The following is a 14293-nucleotide window of genomic DNA, read 5'->3' as shown; positions in this document are numbered from 1 at the left end:
GGCTCCCTTTTCAGATCCCTAATTGAAAGGCGCTAAATAAAGACCAGGAGGGAGGAGAATTACGGGCGGACACAACTTAAAACAATAGGAGAGAAGGCTGCGCCTCCATGCATTCAGCTGACAGTGTTTTTGCAACTTAAACCGGTTTTATTAATTATGTTTGACATTTCCTTAATTAGTTTCATTTATATCCCATCAGCCCCTACCAGACGATTGCCCCATACATCATCTTACCAGTGTCCTGGCACGCTTGCAGAATATAAATAAAAAAAATAAGGAAGCTAGGACTTGCTTAATTATAAGGCGTTTGCCGTTCATGATTTCTTTTTTGTCTTTTAACCTTAAAAATCTGCAATATCCCAGAATTTCATAATGGGTTTTCCAGAGTGTGAAAATGTAAAAACACAAAACAAAAGTCACATGGCGTGCCAGCATACATTAATTAGTGTAAACGCGTGGTTCGAAAGAAGCTAAGGGAGGATTTCTGGAAAAGAAAAATGCGGGGCTTTCTATTGAAAGATTGCATACAGCACAGAAAAATGCATTGTACAGAGAAGTCATCAACCGTCAGCCTCTGCTGAAAAGCATCTAACTTGATTTAATCCTTTGCGCGGTGTCATCAACCTGGGTACTCTACGATTTGGGGAGGCATTTAAATAACAAGAAGATATTTAGCCTGTCACCTTTCTGTGAAATGTGGTTATTTTTTACGCGATTTACGCCACACACTGCATGGGGCGCAGGCACGCAGACTTTCACCAGCCTAACAACTCATTCGGCAACGATTGCAGGTACCACATTTAGGCACACCTCCACCTTCTCGCTTAATTTTTAAACCCTCCTACTAGTTAACCTTTTTGATACCTACAAATTATTTAAAATTCCCGTTGGTAATCATTCACTGGCCATCAAACATGATTAGGATCTAACCATCTCTTTAAAAAATGTACAATGTTTCTTCCCATGTATTCAACAACATACCTCCACACTTCTGTTTACATTTTTAACTCCCACTAACCAGCTGGAATTTTCAATTCTACACAATAAGGAGAGGTTCCATGTGTTGTAGCACCTACTTCCATAAAACCATACTTATAATCCAAAATAGAGAACAGATGAAACCAAAGCACAATTGATGTGGAGTCCAGAATATACATGGTCGTAGGGATTCAATTCCTGGTTTCCAGAAGTGTTATTCAATAAAAGCATCACACATTTTCACCTGGATCTTGATAGTATATTTGTATACAACAACTGACAGCCGACACGTGTTTTGTCACATGGTGACTTTTTGAAGGCTCAGCACAAAAAATGACAAAGGTAAGTGGATGTGTCCAATATTTCAAACATCACAGAGGGCTAGATGTCGAAGGGCGAATGGTCTAAAAAACTAATAAGCACAAAAGTATTTTGCCCCAAAAGGTGTGTGAAGAATGGTATTCTGCACTGTAGGCAAATAGTCGACAAATGTAATTGGCATACAGACCAAGAAGTGTACCAAAATTTGGACTGTGTCACGGCCTCCGCCTCAGTATGGTAAACTGTTTATAATCCAATCAAGTACCAAACCTGGCTTAATTGACTTAGAAACTGGCATGCCTACACTTTTTATTTCTGTGGTGTGAACATTGCAATGAAAATTGCAATGAAAATACTTCTGCCCCGTCTTGCGTTTCTGTCTCGATAACAGAAAGTACTGCTGCCCCATAAGCTGAGGGACAGGTCTCACTAACTCACATTGGATTTTGAACCTTCCCTGTGACTGTCCTTTGCATTGGCAAAGGGAATTAGGCATTGTATGGGAACTGTGAGCCTGAGTGCAATATGGGAGGGGTCAATGAGCAAGAGGGCAAGGTTCAAAGGTGTGGCTAAAAAGAACAGAATATACTGCAAATATTGTGCTGGTTTTTCACCTTCAGGTAACTGCATATAAAATTACATAATTAAATCAAAAATAAATGCAAGTTAACTAATCTGTTGAAAATGCACTATTTTATGTTATGAAACCTCTTCTGATTAATGTGATCATTGCAGATGTATGTGTGTTTAAAAAGAGTGGCACAGAGTTGAAATCTGGTATGTGCAGTGCGGAACTGTTACTTGTGTATTTTTTGTACTTCGATGCCCCAGCTTGAGACAAGAGAGCACTGTGAATATGTAAGTCATTATTTTAAACTTGCATTACACATACTATAAAATCAGCTGCCACAAAATTCACAATAAGCTTTAGGTTTAAGATAAAAACGTGCTTTCAAAATATAGATTTTAGTAATACGCAATCAGACTGTACATAGTTCAAACATTTGCTATGTGCCCATTAAAAGCATGCACTCCACAATTTTTCTGGTAAAACCATTACAATAACTCTAAAAAAATAACTGTTTGTCATCACAAATCTACAAGTGGCCATCAATTAAAGACAACACTGGCTTCCAAGTAGCCATTACATTTGTAGATTATTCAATTGCACACATTTATATTTCTTTCAGGCAGCAGGCACCCTGACAAGAAGGCTAGTTTCTTGTATAGCTGTCTGTTTCTTCCTCTGCTTTACTGCACAGGAGGCTCCCTCCCTTCCACTTTAGCTGAATCATCGCAACATTCGGCGATAACTGCTCCAGGACTGTTGTCTTTTAACAAAAAGTAGGGGATTTGTTTTGTTAAAATAAAAATGTATGGGTATGTTTGCCCCACAGGTGCCACTCAGTGGCATAGCTAGCCACGTTGCCGCTCGTGGTGGTCTCTACCTTTGCCACCCCGTGGCCGCACTGAAGAGCGGGGAGGGGTGTGCTGGTGAGGATTCTTGCGGTTTGCTGCCAACGCTGCAAACTCATGTAAAAGCGGGGGGAGACCACCGCCCCCAAATCTCATGCCGCCTGGGGCAGACCGGCACCCACCCACCTTGTTACGCCACTGATGCCACTCACCAGGACCTCTGGTCCTTGCTACAAGGACCATTTCACTATCATCAGTCACTGACTGCGCTCCCTGGGAATGATTTACATGGTAAACCCTACCCAAATCCTTCACTGATATATGTGCAGCACCCTTAGCACACTTTGAAGGGAGGAACTAAGAGGGATGTGAGTACCTCTCGGATTATAAAAGAACTCTGGCACTTCATTCATTCCCTCTTCAAATTGGTCACACATTTCTCAGCAGGGTACACAAACTTCCAAGGAATCTGTACATTGGGCAGATATATTTTACAGGCAATTTCTTTGAGCAGAAGAGTTTATGTTAAACATAATATTTAGAGATACTTACCAGGCATAGACAGGAATATCTGTGTTTTCATCTGAGCCGCTAGTGAATCCTGACCCATAAATATGTGGTAAGGATTATGTAGCATGACTTGTGCATCATGAGGTGCCATACACAATCAGAAGATTGAGAGAGGAAGCATAGCAAAATATACACCTTTGATTGAAAGAAAGAAATAATGAATTACTGCTTCCACTGTTTGGAGCCCCACAGCTCTACTATCAAGTTCTTAAACGTAGGACTTCCACATGATCTTTGTAAGAGAAATATACCCCAGGACTGATAATTAAAACGAAACAATTAGCAGTCGGTACAGTAGATGCTATGCCTCCCTCAGTAGTTTATGACTACTTTAACTTATATATTTAAGACTCCCATATTGAAATCAAGATAATGTGAGATAACATATCTAGCAGAATTTCTGCCATGACGAACACTAAAATATTAGGGAAGTAGAGAAAGAAAATGTGAGATGAGGGTGAGTTGACTTCCCAAGACCCACTTAAAGGGATAAACAAATAACTATGTATTTATTTTGTATAGAGAACACTATGTAGATACTTTATTGAGGGGACAGCAAAAGGACTATCTTCAAAATATTATATAAACTATCGTCTTGCTATTGAATGTTGTTTCTTCTCAGAGTGTATGGGTCAGGCTCACAACATGTTTTCCTTAATCTATACAAGTACAGAATAGAGGGAATTACTGATTCCAAACGTATTTATGACAAAAAAGGGAGGATTTGCATACGTGTTGTGAATCAAAAAAATGCCTGAATTTGCCTCTCTGCTAAATTTGTGCTGGGAGAGACAGTGAAAATGCCAGCTCAATCCAACGCCAGCCCTCACTGTGAGAGTGGAGGACCAGCCGCTGTGCTCTTTATGGCCTCCAGACCAATCCCTTGATATGCCCCCCATCAAAGCATTGCAGACAGGTCATTTCTGCCATTCAGGACCTGTACGCAATGAGAGTAAAATGAACGCTTTTGAGGCGCAAACTGTTCATCAAAATTGGACGTGGGATATGTTTTGCCTATAGTGTTAGGTGTGGCGGGCAGCATGATATACTTGGGATCCGTTTTTGTTGCAGGCTGTGCCACCGAGTAATTTCTTCCCCAGGTGCACCCTATCTTTAATCCTCTGCGCTGCATTGCAATTTAATTTATGGAACGTTTCAAACCTTTTTTTGGAACGTCTGTGCTTTACGTAAAACTTTCAGCCAATAGGCTCCACACCTCCTTAAAGAAGTCTAACAGAACATCAATACTTTTTTCTTTATTTTCTTGAGCACTGGCTGCTTGCAGAAGACTGCAGTACTGTGAGCAGACCGCCGCAGTGAGCCTTTGCTGTATGTACTGGCTGAATCACACACAGCCATTCAACCTCGGAGCTTGTACAGGGGCGTGATTTGATTGGGCTATTTGAAATTCTCAATGTTTTCCGGGATATTTGAAGCGCTTAAGCGGAAGTTAACCCCTCAGCGCTTCATTACTTACCAGCCTCCGGTATGGAGCAAGCATAAAACAATTGATCCTATTTCTAGCATTAAGAACCAGTGTGAACATTTAATCTACCAAAAGGTACTTTTGTTGGACTGTTAGGGTGGTGTCAGCATGTGAAAATTTGTGAAGTAGCACCAAGTCGGTGAAAAGCAAAATGCAGGGCAGTGCTCCCGCGGCTTTCATACTCATACAGCATTTTCAAAATCTTCAACAACAAATCGTAATGGCATAGGAAAATGAAAAAAAATCATTCTTTTGAAACTTCCAGCAGAATCTATACATAAAAACAGATGTTATCAGCAGCCACGTGGCTTGTTGGAACATCTTTGATATCCACAATGTAATCACCTAAAATTAATACCACGACCTTGATCAAACAGAGAACTGATTTTCCTTAAAAGATTATTCTACAGAACAAAACAAAATTAAAACATGACAATCTAGGGGGTAGGCTTGAGTAGAGAATGGTGGACTAAATACACAATCAAGGGAGTATAAGCTTGCAAGATGAGTGTGCAAGTTAGGGTATGAGTTGTAACAGGACAACTCGGTAATAGATTATAAAACGACTGGCTCTTTGTTTTAAGGCAATACAACTAGGGTAATTCAAGACATTAGTCATGGTAGCATCATATGTGTCATTTACCGAGGTGTCAGTTCTGTTTATGACTATAGGTAGTGGTAGCAAGTGCTGTAAATCCTATGATACAGCAGATATGGTGCCACCACATGCTACAGCAAGCTTTCTTACATTTATTTGCACAATCTGGGTGCCTATTTATAAAAAGAAGGTAACTTCACAACCACCCTGGGGCAGCAAGCTCAATATATGATGGGGGATTTCCCCCATACTTAATTCAACAGTTTACATGAAGGCCTTAGACTCCATATTGATTCCTTTAGATATGAGTTGCACATGTTCTGGCTTAGAAGGGTTCTGTGATAGGGAATCTTAGAAACATCAGCCATGAATGATACTTTTGGAACATTGGATTGAATACATTCTAAAATAACACGCCTGTGGATTAGTGCATGATGAAGCGATTGGCCAGGTAAAACATATCAATGTATAGATGTTTCAGGGAGGGAGTCACTTGCCTGTATCATTGGGTTTCCTACCCATAAAAGCCATAATGCTTCCGCATATGGCAGTACTAATGAATTATTCCTCATGCATGAATTTGGAAAGACACCGAAATTATCTGTCAATGTTGAGTGTCAAAATACCCTACATTTATACACTTAAGTAGAAAAGTGACAGTTTGCACAAATGACAGTGCTGTAAAAGTACAGAAAAGCAGACATGTCAAGTTTGGCTCTGAGCACGCCATATATTCCAGGTTTGTATAGTGTGGTAAAAAAACAAATAATGAAAACCTCTTTCAGCCGCCAGTTTCATACTGCACTGTATTCGCACCGTTCTCCTTTTGGAAAAAAAGAAAACAGGTTACTTGGGTACATTTGGCTCATCCATAGCGCAGGGTTATTATACACATATGTCCCACTAGCTGCAGCATAGTGCAAAGATCAAAATTATTTTTCTCAAATTTTTTAAAACAGCAAAGTATAATACTGGCCTCTTATTTCTACCGCTCTAATGTCTTAAAGTGAGTGAATTCAGGGCTTCTCCCCCATGAACATTTTGAAAACACTAGGTCAAATGCTGCTTTCTACAAAGCATGTTTCATGTAAATCTGAAAAAAATCATAAACTCAGAAACCCAAATCATGAATTATTCCAGAACTTTCATAGCCTGGCTAGGAATCCTGAACCTCCCGGGGAGTACTGAGTCCTGCTCCGAGATACGTTTGAGAAAATGGTAGCAAAATAGTGCATGATTTCCGTAAAAATGTGTAAAAACTTAAAAATCCATATGTGAAACATGTAGACTAGGAAAGGTATTTTTCAGTGGTGTCATATTTATCATGACATTAGTCCCCAAGCCTACATTTAATTTCCTTTCATTAGTCCTTCTTTCCTCTTCCAAAGTAGGGACAGGGAGGACAACTTTAAAAACAAAAATAGATTTCACAGTGTCAGGAAGTACATGGCAGAGTTAGGTTCATTTTACATGTTCATACAGAAGTAATCGGACAGCGGTACTGATTGCCCATCAGGTAATCTGTTTTAGGTATGGATTTGGATTTGCAATCATTTTGTCCCAAAACATCACCTTGTTGGTTTAAGAACATACAGATATTTTTCTATCGAATTTGCGATTTTCACCTTGAACAATAAAGTTATAATTTTCGTGGGAACAAAAGTATCCTGAAATGGCATGTATTCAACATGAGCAGGAAGAAAGAGGCTAGGAGAGAATCGTTACAAGTAAGCTGTTTTATTGGCATAAATGTTTTTTTCACTTTCACATGCTTTTATCTTCAAGAGGTGCATAGCCATGTGGAAGAATGGGAGCATAATCGAAACAAGATATAAAACACAAGATGATTACCCATCAAGTAAACAACTCCCAAACTGGGATTTTGAATGATTTTAGAATCAACAAAGGGTGACATCACACTGTGGTGAAAAATAACAAAGAGAGAAATACGTTCTGATTTCTATAAGACAAGGCTGGGTCAGAATGGACTCCTATGACGTTCACCGACCTGAGTGCACTCTGCACATCAGCTGAATTCAGCCAATAAGCAACCGACTTGCACTTTACATACATCTGAGGCCTTATTGACAATCTACATGTGCGCCGAAGCTGATTCCCGGACAAAAAGCGATACTTATCTACAGGACTCTGCAGAGAAGTGATGAGACGAAGAACCAGGAGATTCGGTCAACAAGTGCCCCTCACTTAATCAGATAGAAAATGAGGTCTGCCCTGCAGCCATGAGTTTAAGGAGCGCTAGCGCGTGCAGCCCACAGAAGCCACGGGGTCTCTGGAACGACGAAATATGAAGCAGAGGCTGCTGAGTTTTATCTGAACAGTGTATCCATCACCCAAAACGATAACAAATCAGCCATTACCAGATCATGCAAACGCAACTCCACTACCTGCGATCCCGCCTCTGCTTCGTGAAACCTCTTTTCGGGCCGGCCTAATGAATTGTCAGAACTGTCAGGCAGCCTCTAGGCATGACAAATGCGTATGATTTGCCGGAGCCGCTACGGCTGCTGCTGCTGTACGCGAAACACCTGATGTATGTAGTCTTGGCTTCTGGTCCTCAGATTCGACACGGGGAAAGCTAATCAGATTGCGCAAGAGAGCGATGCCTCTGAAATGTCCATCAGAAGCGGGCGCAGGGGCTGGCTTTTTTAATGCGTGGGGATAGGTTCATTATTTCGATAATGAACCATAAATAGCTGCTCCACTCCAGAATCAAAATTCTATGGCACGAGTGGCAGTATGAGAGATGACAATATAGATTTCAGGAACACGCAGCATTAAATATATTTAGGCATTGATTTTGTCTCGCGTGCTAGACAGAGTTGAACAGCCCCATGACACAGGGTGGATTTGGTATAGTCACACTGCACTAGTGTATGCTGTGCTTCTCCCACCCTACTCAATGTTTAGTGAGCCCCCCAGCTTGACTGCTCCTTTAAGAATAACTACTAGTCTTATCAGATTTAGCTATTATCTTCTTAATAATTTAGAAAGATGTTATTATCAATTACTTTGCTGATGTTGCAGGGGCTACCACTTTAGGAAATCCCAGGGTACCAAACAATTATATAAACTTGGACATAGTAAAGATGAGAAGAAGTCAGAAAGAGAACCAGAGGCAATCTACGTGTTTCATTTTTGCAAAGAAGAAAAAGTTGACAATAAGATACCTTTGTGTAGTGGTCACTACTTTCTTTCAAAGGGTTCTTTGATGTTATATGTTTTATTCTCTCCCCTTTGTGTATCTTATAACAAGTACTTAGATGTTCCCTAGAGTGACGTTCAAAATCATTTAGAGAAGATTGAGGGTCATTTAAGATGAAAATATTGATATTGTCCTTCAAATTATGCTGCCTCAAGAATTTAGGGCTAGCGGTATTACGGTTTTTGCATTTGCAGATAGCCCAAATCTCAGAATAGGGCTGTCTGCAACAGCAAAAAGGCATTTTGGTATGTAAGAAACCCAAATTGCGATTCAGTAACATATTACCAAATTGTAATTTGGGTTACTGACTCTATGCTGATTTGGTATTTGGAAGGGGTGTGTTCAGGGTCTGCTTTCCAAATATCGAATTGCAGTGCAATGTATTAATGTTTTGCAATCAAAATTCAGTTGCCAAACATTAATACTTTACCGAGTACTTAAAATGAATGGTAAGGCATTACCATTCGCGGATGGGAAGCAGTCCCCAAGGCACCCTTTCCTGTTTGTGAATATTGAGTAGACAATAGTCCCATTAACCACTATCTAGTGTTATATAGGTAAACATTTAATTAAAAAAAAAAACACATCCAGCTTCCTTTAAGGAAAATTAACTGCTTAAAAAAAAAAAAAATTGCAATATTTTCCATATGCACTACACCTTACAGTCGCACACTTCCGATATGGATAACATGTGAATACTTGGATGGACTTAATAAAAGAAGAATCTTGGATTTTTCGAGTTGTATCAATGATTAATTTATGTAATCATTAGATTTAGTATTGATTTTCTCTTTTCCTGCTCTCAGTCTCATTTTTATCAGTGTTTGATTAGCCCTTGAGAAGTAGGGTTATTAGGGCTCCCCTGTTCTTTTTTTTCCAGTTGAAAGAAGAGGTCGTAGGGGGAAGACCCTGGACACATACAGAACCTTAATATTTTTTTATTCTCATAATTCTAAACAAAGAACTTGCATGAATTCCAAACCGAATATACATTTCAAGACGATCTAGAATACACAAATACACAGATTGGCATTATCATGTTTATTAAAACACCCATCACAGCGGGAACTCAAGTAGTAATCCCATAGTAAATATATGGACATGAATAGGTACTGGAAGGAGCAACAGGCACACTTGCAGCAAGCCACAGCCATAACAACTCCCTAAACTTACACCTATAATGTCACAACCACCATTCTAATAATAGTCTCTTCTCTAAATAGTACTTGGAATGGCAGATTGCGTTTTGTGTTGTGTTGTACTGCTGTAACAACTGGCATGATAGCCGGCTCAGTGGCAATGAAAGTTGAGTCAACACTTCCAGAATTCCAACGATTGACCAGCAGGTTACAGGGATGTCAGTAGGGGCAGCGTTACTCATTGCCCTACTTCGCCAGCAACATCGTCACTGGAACACTACATATTGCTACAAAACTGCTTACTATTAAGTATTTTATTGTCAAGTACCACTCTGCCTACACACAACAGCAAGGCTCATAGGCATGCGACCAGAATCAAAAGAACAAGAAGCAAAGGATTATCCCGGACAACAGATATTGAAGGACTTGTTATGAAAAGTCATGGTGCATTGAGCAATATATAGAATGTAGCAATATATCGTATGCTAACTGATATACCAACTTGTCAGAATCCAGTGGGTCAAGGAATCAATGCATTGTCACTTTCGGCTGTTCAAAGGCCTCTTCTCCGACGTACATCCTGATGAAGGACTGCGTCTTCCACAATGCTGGGGGCCTTACTTACGGCACACAGCCGTGACTTCCTGTGCTGCTTTGAGCAAACCACCAACTGTGTTAATGGTATGGCAAAGGTGTTTACATAAGTGGCAGGAGGTGGGTGAATATGAAACCAAATAGGTAAGTGCCAGTGCCAGCTCGGTGTGAATTTCGACAGATAGTGGGTAGGTGACGAGCAACTTGCGTCCCATGCACATCTGTTCTCAGATATGGGGGTCAGTGGATATGGCTGTGAAGCAAAACGTAATCACGAGGTTCAAATCAGTATGAAGGGGTGGAGCAGTCTACAAGTGTAGCATGTACACCGTCCCCTCAGGGCAAGAGTTTCTGAGGATTAGGGGAATTCTAACTTGTGATCCTGGTGCTGAATCAGCATACCCGTGCTTTGATTTCAACATACAATTTTTTTAAAAAAAATCGTTTGCAAAAATATCTGACAAACAACTGTCTTGAAAATTGAAAAATATTTTGTTTACCGTCACTCCATGTCTCTGGAGCTGTGTGCTGCCACATCTATGAAAGCTCTAGACCTTCAGAGTGACAGTAAGGAAAGAAACTTTGCATGTACGATGGGATGGTGGTCCAACCTCTGTCTGTCACATGTGCCCAGCGTGTGCTCGATGTGCGCATGGGTGTACTAACCATTAGAGGGCTGGTGAGCTTGGATCACAGCCTGCATCTCTCCAGCTCCTCACTCTGCTCCAAAGTCAATGCTTGATTTTTACAGTATGAATGACTGTGGAAAGGCAGTAACACAGCCAATCACCATGTGGTATAAGCTGTGTGGTGACTGGTCACATTTCATATATGCTGCTATCAATCACATTTTTAATATTTATGGGGAGGGCTGCTATGCAGAATTTAAGCATGATAGAGTCAGTAGAATAAGATCGAGGCTCAAGGGGAGAGCCAGTCAGAGCATTGGGTATTCTAGGATGATTATACAAATATTTCAAATTCTGCTGTGTGTTCATGCGTGTACTTGTATAGTCCTGTGCATACAAATGTATGTGCGTGTGTACAATCATGTGTATGTATGTTACAGCCTCTGTATGATGCATGGTGCTGATATGATGCACTCACCCTTGAATTTGAATTGGCCCTTGCATAATTGGGGTACTTAATAGTATATTTAGGCATCTATCGAATGATTGTGTCTTTCCCTGGTATATTGCTAGCCTGGCACAAAAGTGGTAATTACAAATAATATGGACACTCTTTGCATAACAGTGCCTGCCCCTGCTTAATTGCTTCCACTGGTATTATGTTTGCAATTCCTGGCAAAAAGCCTGCATCCTTTACCAAATGGGGATCACCCCTAATGTACCGTAGACCCTGGCATAAAGTTGGCAATAACAGACCCCAGCCCAGGAAGAATGCTGGATATGGCATAATTGCCTATTGTGGACTAGCATGACATGAGGCAGTGTCATGTGCCCGAGTTCGGCCTGGTAGGAAATAGCGCCATTTTACATTTACACAGTTCTTTCCTAAAGTTGCCTTCACTTTGTTACAACCACATTTGACATAGCTGCATTTGTGACAGTTTGGTTAGTTTTTTGGAACCATCGACCTTCCTGACACAGAGAAGTTCTTAAGGACACTATCACACTGCTTTGGCATTGTGTACAAGAGCCTCAAGTGCATTATACAAATGTGTTTGTTAGTATGTCCATATGGCGACAGAGCTATATGTCGAATACAAACAAAGGCAGCCTAATCACAATCTCAGCCCAAGGCAAGGATGCTTTATTTTCTATATATAACCTTTTGTTTCCCAAGTATAATCAGAGGAGACACTTCTGCTGACTTTGAGGGGTCCCTGCATGTTGAAGCTTTTGCCCAGCAGCTGACTGACATCTCCGTGAGGGGTGTCCAGTTTGTAACCAAGAAGGGGTTCGACACTCTTACCCACCAGGTAAAGGTTCAACAAATCCCCAGCACTCGTATTAATCAAAGTTTCAAAACAGTTATGACGTATAAGTCAGAAACAACAATAGCAATAAAATTCTTGTGCGAGGTTTAGTTTTCCTTGTTCTTTATTTTCAAGGCGACATCCTAGTCACAGCCAACATGTGTTTCGTCGTGTAGGGACATTAACCCACGACTTCCTCAAGGCTATTTTCTATTCAAATGGTACCTTTAATATGTGGTTAAAATTCCAGACCACATAGGGGTCAAATCCACGACTGGAATATTCAAACTTCCTTCGTTCCTTAGCCAGTAAAGCGTAAGTATTGCGCTGAGCCAATTATTCAGTCGGTATTGTGTTGTCTATTCCAAATCCCATCTACAAGTGTCCGGCGAGCCGAGTGCAGCTGTCCGTGGATCCAAGATCCACGGACAGCTGCACTCGGCTCGCCGGACACTTGTAGATGGGATTTGGAATAGACAACACAATACCGACTGAATAATTGGCTCAGCGCAATACTTACGCTTTACTGGCTAAGGAACGAAGGAAGTTTGAATATTCCAGTCGTGGATTTGACCCCTATGTGGTCTGGGATTTTAACCACATATTAAAGGTACCATTTGAATAGAAAATAGCCTTGAGGAAGTCGTGGGTTAATGTCCCTACACGACGAAACACGTGTTGGCTGTGACTAGGATGTCGCCTTGAAAATAAAGAACAAGGAAAACTAAACCTCGCACAAGAATTTTATTGCTATTGTTGTTTCTGACTTATACGTCATAACTGTTTTGAAACTTTGATTAATACGAGTGCTGGGGATTTGTTGAACTGTTACGTAGAGCTTTTGCTCTTCTGTGTAGAGTTGGTGGTTTCTCTATACCTTACAGCACCGTCAGATTAAGTGTTTGATAATTTACAAATGTGAATTTCCCTTTGAGCGCCTAGGACACCTATGATCAATACCACTATCTCTAACTAACCACCAGGTAAAGGGTTAGACCATCCAGAAGGGGATTGTCTTGGCAGACCATTCATCTGCATTTTAGACACATAGGTTAGGCTTTGCGTCGTAGGAGTATGCTAGACTGTTATGATACTATATATGAATGTATAGTTACGCTGTTTCAACAAGATGGTAGAACTCTTCGTTTTATTCACTGTGTTGACACTTATTATAACTTTTGTCTGTTGATCATTGCAGCACATCTTTTTTCCATACAAGTATCACTTTGGTTCAATAAATATTGAAAAACATCCCGTCAGTATGCTTTGTTTATTTCTCTAAGCGTAAGAGAGCACAAGTGTCTGAGCGAAAGGTTCTAGATCTGTCATCAAAGTTCCTGAGGGAAAGTGCGCCCTTTACGTACTAGGGCCCCTTGTTAGTAATATCCTAGCCTGCTCCCCATCGGCACCCACTCTGAGAGCTTTACACTGGCTTCCGATTGGTAAGCAAATCATCTTTAAGATCTGTTGTCTCACCCACAAGGCTCCCATAGGTGGAACCAGTGCCTAATTTGAGCCACTATTTCCCAGTGCACACCCCTGGCACTTAATTGTCAACACCGGGGCTTGTAACAGTCTACCAAATAGTGGCACTGCCTGTATTAATTAAATATGAGCACAGCAACAGTTGTTTATCAATTCAATATACGTTAAAAATGACTATTGAATGGCGCCCAAGTCATTCTTCTAGCTTTATGGGTCTAGAATAGTCTGCATTGTCACACTTGTAGGAGTGTGATGATTAGTAATTGTGTTGGTACTGCCAGGGGCAATGAGTTTATGCAAGCTTCAGTGGCCTCCTGATGAGGGCCCTGGCACTTATGTTTTACAAATTAAGCCCTTGGTGGAACTCCCACATATCTAAAAGACAAACTACAGGACTACTGTCCTTCACACACACTGAGATCTAGCGGCAAGGCACTCGTTACTGTTCCCCGCGTTTGTGCTGCTAAACGCAGTGGGAGAGCTTTTTCCTTTACTGCGCCATCTATTTGGAATCAAGTTCCGCTTCATCTCCATCACTACTCTG

This window comes from Triturus cristatus, chromosome 3_1, assembly GCF_964204655.1.
Source record: "Triturus cristatus chromosome 3_1, aTriCri1.1, whole genome shotgun sequence".
Taxonomy (NCBI): Eukaryota; Metazoa; Chordata; class Amphibia; order Caudata; family Salamandridae; genus Triturus; species Triturus cristatus.
This window is presented reverse-complemented; position numbering follows the sequence as displayed.